The sequence below is a fragment of the Felis catus genome, chromosome F2, assembly GCF_018350175.1.
Source record: "Felis catus isolate Fca126 chromosome F2, F.catus_Fca126_mat1.0, whole genome shotgun sequence".
Taxonomy (NCBI): domain Eukaryota; kingdom Metazoa; phylum Chordata; class Mammalia; order Carnivora; family Felidae; genus Felis; species Felis catus.
This window is the reverse complement of record NC_058385.1, coordinates 55,318,052-55,325,000: the sequence shown is the minus strand read 5'-3', so window position 1 is coordinate 55,325,000 and position 6,949 is coordinate 55,318,052. Positions and strand designations below refer to the sequence as shown.

Below are 6,949 nucleotides of genomic sequence, written 5' to 3'. Positions count from 1 at the left end.
CTTTAACTCCTTGTCAAAACTACATTTAACCCAGGCTTTTCATCTCAGTAAATGGCAAAACACTTCACTTTTTGTTCTACTTCCAACATATCCTATAGCTACTTCTTTCCTTCTCAAAGAAAAAAATTATGTTAAACGTATTATTACATCTTATCTTGGCCACTGTTGTGTTTTAACTTGTCTGTCTCCACATAGGGCCCCTTCTAGTCACAGAAGAGAGGGTTTCTACAATGTGAATTACATTTTGCTGATCTCATGCATAACACAATTAACATATCAAATTTATATAATAAATGTTGATTATTTATCATGCTGTATAAAGTCCTGCATATTTCAGGTCCAGCTGATTTTTCTGATCTCGTCCATCCAGCATCACTCATTATGCTTCTCATTCTTTCTTTTTCTTTTTCTCATTATGCTTCGTTCACACTGGTTTCTTTGTCCCCAACATACCGAGCTTGCTCTTCCTTTAGTATCTTTCTGGAGCTCTCATCTCAATTTTCCTGTGGTCTCCTTCTTTTCAATTAGTTTCCAGTTCAAAAGCCACATCCTCAAAGAAGCTCCTAATAATTCTGTCTATCCAAAGTGCCTTCCTTTACATAGAGTCACTATCTCACTCTTTTTTTTTCATAGCACATTATCTGAAATTTGCTCTGGTATTTTCACTTGTTTATTTCCTATTTTTCCCTACCCCCCCCACCTTCCAATTGACTCATTTCAGTTACTTTTCCTGAGGTTCCTCGTATTTCACATCTAACTTTTTTTTAAAAAAATTTGTTTTAACGTTTATTTTTGAGAGACTGAGAAAGACAGTCTTTCTGTAAATTACTTTACAATTGGGACATGACCTATTTGGATCATTATTGTAAACTCTGCACAGTGTGCCAAGCATGCAGTAGTCAAGCTACAAATGTGTTGAAAGAATGAAGAAAGTGTATAAGTGTATTCCATGAACTGCTAAAATAGCAAGTGGAGATTATATTAATTTCTTAAGTGGGTCATGCACTGATTATTCACTGAGAACGCTTTAAAGCAATATATTTTGAACAATTATAGAAATATTAATGGCTACTTTTCAGAATATTTCATAATCTTATATTTTTAAGAGCATGAATTAGTCTTTATTATTGTAGATGCACTTAAAATGTACAAATCTAGATGAGTTACTGCTTAACTGCCTTAAGAAAGCGTTCAGTGTCAAGAGTTGAGTTAGGAGCGCCTGGGTGGCTCAGTCAGTTAAGCAGTTAAGCAGCCAACTCTTGATTTCGGCTCAGGTCATAATCTCAGGGTTCATGAGTCTGAGCTGCGCATCAGGCTCTGCACTGACAGTGTGGAGCCTGCTTGGGGTTCTCTGTCTCCCTCTATCTCTGCCCTTCTCCTGCTTGCTCTCTGTATCTTTCTAAAAATAAATAAACTTAAAAAAATGAGTTAAAGTTATAAAATACATGGTGCTTATTTGGTCTTGCTTTCTAATGGTAGTATTCTGGGGTGACTCATAAAGATAAATTGCTGCATCTGGCCCCTCCCACTACAAAGAGAGAAGCATGATGTGTATTGAGAGTTTTGGATATAGTAGGCAACAAATATATCATTTGGGCTTGCTAATCCAACTCTTTTCCCATGGTTGGAAATGAGAGTCATTCCTATCATCCCTTATGATACACTAGTGAAGTTTATACTTTGTGTCCTCAAGTGCCCAGAACATTAGGCTCTGCAATAGAGTTATTAGTTCCCATGGTAGAACATTTCACCAGAAGACTCAACAATGGTTCAAATACATTAGAGCTTGCTACCTGGCCACTTTAGGTTCCTAATGACAGTGAATCTAAAAAATTAAAGAATCTTACTCTACTAGGTGAGATGTTTAGATTCAGGTTTACTGTACTCTCTTAGGAAATTCAGTTGCTACTTTACAGTAATATCATCTACAGTAATGTAGGTGATAATTTGGAATGCCTTTTAGTTCTCCTATATCCTATGCTTAAAGTTAATATAAAACTATAATAATCCAAATTTGGTAGGACTGCTAATGGCCCAGAGCCTTCAGAAATGAAGATTGGGTCTCCCCATCAGATAGGAAAACATAACCAGCCAATGTGGTAACTGAGGGCAGAGTCATGAATGGATAGGAAAAGAAGATAATTATAAATACCAGCTATGGTCATAGGAATAGATGCAGAAACAAGCACTATAATATTATATGCATTTCTTCCTTATATCAATATGAGCATATTTGGTTATATATAAAATATTTCTTTCCCTCTTCCACTCCCCTCCTGTCAAACACAAGAAGTGTTAATAGAAGGTAACCGCGCATCTCAAAATTTGAATTATAAGAAATCAGGGGGGATGTGGCTCAGCTAGGAGAGGAATATATTTTACACCAGGGTGGTTAAAATGATTTGTATCCTCTTTGGGAAAAGATTAGCAAGTTTTTTATTGTTATGAGGAACCGTTGCATCATTATAAAGGAAGCATCACTTTGCCATTACCTTTATTTGGAAGTTTTGTATAGTTTAAAATACTGTATATATTGGCCCAGGTGACAAAAATTGATTATTGGGGCTTTAAATTCTGTTGATTTAGCTCAGATAGAACTGTCTCCCTTCTGAATTCCCATGCCTTCATAGTTCTGGGATAAGGTTGGCCTAACCTAGAGAAATTTGCAGAAGATTTGGAAGGCAAAGTCAAACAACAGCATGTCAATGCTTAGCAAGCAAGGTGAGGTGCTGTTGCCACCCACATACCTTGTCGAGATTGTGTTGACACGCCTTGTAGGCCTGAGGGAGCAGCTACGTTGCTGATGCTTTACCTCCTGCCTGATATCTTCTTTCAGCTTCTCCAGATCCTGGAAATAGGTTTTTGTAACGTTTTATGGTCAAGTGCATTCAGCATTTTTTCTGGATGTCTAATTCATCAACATTGGTAGTTTTATCTCATAGGTTCCAGATCACTTTTGCATATTCCAATTTGCCATTACTCTTCCTTTCACTTCATGTCACCTCCACTTTCTTCCCAAACTGGACACTGTGAGGCATTAGAAACAGCAGGAGATGCATGAGCTACAGACTTATGTAGGTTTTATCAGTACCCATAATTGCATAATGTTTCTTACTGGCTTTTGTGTCTCTGATTAAAACACACTGACACAGGCTGACTGGGTACACATGAGTAGCAACATGGAAGCCCATCCTTCTGGCCCAGTCAAGCAGCATAATAAAACTCAGAAAACCAAGCAGCATTGAGTTCCAGGATCCATGTAGAGGGATAGCAAGGGCTGTCTAGCACCGAAAATCCTAAGCAAGAAGGTAAGAAAAGAGCTCAGTAGAATAGACCAGAGGCATCATGCCAGTCAGCTCTGAAAGCAGAAGAAAGAGGTCTTTCTGGCAGAGAAGAGACAGTTGGGTGGCAAGGATGACCTTCTTCATCAGGTACTGGTGGTGTCCCTGCACAATAGGATTTCCCTGCCAGAGGACTTTCACGGCTTCAGGATAAGGACACTGGAACACTACACTGAAATGAGTGAAGTAGCACCAATAGTTTTATGCTGTTATGCCCTGCATTGAAGCATCAGGGGTTTTCACAGCTGTAAGGCCAGGGATCTGCACACTGTGTTAGACATGTGTCAAGTGGCAGATTCCATCCTCTTCCTTCTTGGTTTACTAGAAGGCTGGAACAGCACTGGGGATTACTACCTTTTCTGCCTCTTTGTTCGGGGCCTTCCCACCTATATACACCCACTATCGATGCTGTAGCTGGTATGGAGGAAGACCTTAAGATCCTAATGAAGGCAGACCCTGATAGACACGAATCTTTGTAAACAGAGGTCATCCCAGATCCAATGGAAGCTAACCTGTCCCACTAAGGAGGAGCTGAAAGAGGCAAACTATTTCTTGAAGGAAAGTCCCAAGGTGGTAAAGAAGGTTCCCAAAGGGATATCAAATTAGCGTGTAGAATAGATTTTGGATGAGGATGGTGGAAAGTGGTGGGGAAGATGAATATGATGACATGGGACATGAGGATTTTATTGAAGAGGAATCTCAGGAGGAAAATAGTAAAGAGGAACAGAGGGAAGGATATGAAACTATGACTACCGGAGTAGTCTATGACAAGAAAGTGGAGGAAGAGGCTGAGGAAGAAAATGTTGGAGAAATATAAACAAGAAAGACTGGAAGAGATGTCTCCAGATGAAGTAGATACCCACCCCCACCCCCACCCCCATGACATAGCTGCAAGAATTCAATTTCAGAAATACAGAGGCCTCAAGAACTTTTGGACATCTTCATGGGATCCTGAGGAAAGCCTTCTTCAAGATTATGCTTGGAACTTTCAGTTTCAGATCTTTACTAATACTAGGAAGTGCATTTTAAAGAAATTGAGGGAAAAAGAGATTGAAGGAGCTGAGGTTGATATGTTGATATGTCACGCTTCATGTCTGAAGTCCGTCTCAGTGGTTCAGTACTTCAAGCAAGGAACATTCTTGATTGCATATTCTCTACTAGCTGATGACCAGAGATGTCAGTAGTGAATCTGGAGCTGAGCCGACACCCAGGCAACACTGAGCCCGTGAAAGCTAAAGAGGAGCTGATCTTCCAGGTGGGTTCAGGCACTTCCGAGCCTCACCTTTATTCTCTGCACACTGCAGGGATAAACATAAATTTCAGAGATTCCTAACTGCTGATGTGGCTTTGGTGGTGACACTATGTGGCACAATCACTTTTCCTTCTGCATTTGTGCTGCTTTTCAAACAGAATGACAACAGGATGCACAGCCTCATTGCCACAGGCCATCTATTGTCAATGGATCTGGAGAGAATGGTCGTCAAGAGAGCTGTTTTGAGGGGTCATCCTTTCAAAATTTTTACTAAGCTGATGGTACTGCGTTGCATGCACTTCAACAGAGAGGACGTGTTGTGGTTCAAACCAGTGGAACAGAGAACAAAGTGGGGCCACAGGGGACATATCAAGGAGCTTTTAGGTACTTAAGGCCACATGAGTGCAGTTTTGATGGGGAGCTAAAAATCTCAGGACACAGTACTGACGAATCTCTATAAGATGAATTAATTTTCTCCAAATGGACTTCTGATCCGTATATACCAGAACCAGTACCATGGGTGAAAAGTGGGATTTGGTCAGCAGTGCCTGAGTGGACATGGAATAATGGACCATGGCTACTAGTCAGCACTTTAGGGATGGGAGCCTATAGGTTTTGACTGGGCAAAAATTGTGTTTTCTACTTTATCCTAGAGGTTTGCTGCATTTTTTTTCAAAAAGCCTTTCTTGGCCTTGACATGTGCCTCAGGGAACTATGGATGTTTTTCTATTGCCACTTAAGTTAAAAAATAACCTATTAAATGTTACTAAAACATCTACTTTCCATTAGGATTTTGAAAACTGTTTAAGGAGAGAAGATAAAAAGCTGAAGTAACCAGGAAACAAAATTTCCAGGTGTTTACTGACACCGAATCCCCTCTGATCTGTGTACACTAACCAGAAACGGATTGACAAGGAGCTGGTTTTTCATCCTGCTTCACCCAGGTTAGGGAGGTTAGGTCTACATTTTCACCGCCCTGAGGACAATACAAATGTGTTTTTTTTTCCTTCTGGAGACTGAAAATGCTGGGGCAGGACAGCAGCCGCCACAGTTCGACAAGCACATCCATCCTCTCTCATACTGCCAGTAGGCTGGGCTGCTTACTGTTGGAATGGAAGGGAGGAAGAACTGGTGAACTGGAAGAAGGGGAAAGAGCCTCACTGGTTGGCCTTTACAATTAAAGGGCAGATGGGGTTATATGCTCAGTCTGAATTTGCTTCTTGTCATATGTATGTGCCTGCCATTGAAGGGCAAGGATTTTTTTTTTCCATCCTAACTCTGCTTCTGCTGTTGAGAGATTTGTCTTAATACACCTGGGATACCCTCCCACCTTTATTCTCTCAGCACGCTGCAGCAGATAAACATAAATTTCAGAGATTCCTGACTACTGACATGCCCTTGGTGGTGACAATATATGGCCTAGTCACTTTTCTTCCTGCATCTGTGCCGCTGTTCGAACAGAATAGCAATGACATGCACAGCCTTATTGTCTCAGGTAATCCATTATTGTCAGTGGATCCAGACAGAATGGTCACCAAGAGAGTTGTTCTGAGTGATTGCACCTGTGGCGTGGACTACCTTTGTGAGGATGGTCCAGAGAAGAGGACTGTGAAGAGGCACCGGGGTTAGGTCCTTTTTGGTAGATAATTGTGAGATTCCAGGAATCCAAAAGTGATCTAAAATGGTAAGTGTGTTGGCACATTCTTTGTCTCCACAGATTCCCACTTAGAGGAAACAGTACAGCCAGAAGAAGGCCAGATTAGAACCATTTAAAATATGAATCTCAGGGCAGGAAATTGTGTGTGTACGTGTGTGTGTGTGTGTGTGTGTGCGCGTGCACACGCGTGCATGTGCGTGTGCATGCATGTGCATGCATGTGCGTGTGTGTGTGTGTGTGTGTGTGTGCATGTCTTATAACAATTATAGTTTGAGAACTAGCCAGGAGGCCATGATGGCTGGAGTGGAGTGAGCAAGAAAGAATGTGGTAGAATAGTCAGAAAAAAGTAGGAGCTAGATCACAATTGTCAGTGGTTCTCAAGAGCACTGGAAGATTTTTTAAAAAATACTCTTGCTTCAGAAATTCCTATTCAGTTGATCTGGGCTAAGGTCCAGGGACAGACAATTTAAAAAGTAGCGTAGATTACTCAAATGAAGTCATATATATTGAAAACCATATATTTAAGCACTTTGGCTTTCCCTCTGAGATAGGAAGCTAGTGGAGAATTTTGAGCAGAGGAGTGCCATAATGTGATTTGCATTTCAAAAGGAAAGGAATATAGGAGATGGAGAATAGTCTCTAGAGAGCATTTAGGAGATACAGAGAGATCAGTTAGGAGGTTACTAAAAGAATGCAAGA

General features: G+C 40.7%; 1 pseudogene; it reads left to right on the top strand.

Moving 5' to 3' along the window:
- Positions 1 to 6,118, top strand: part of LOC101092490 — a 135,281-nt pseudogene extending 129,163 nt beyond the window's left edge.
- Positions 6,119 to 6,949: the final 831 nt, after the last annotated feature.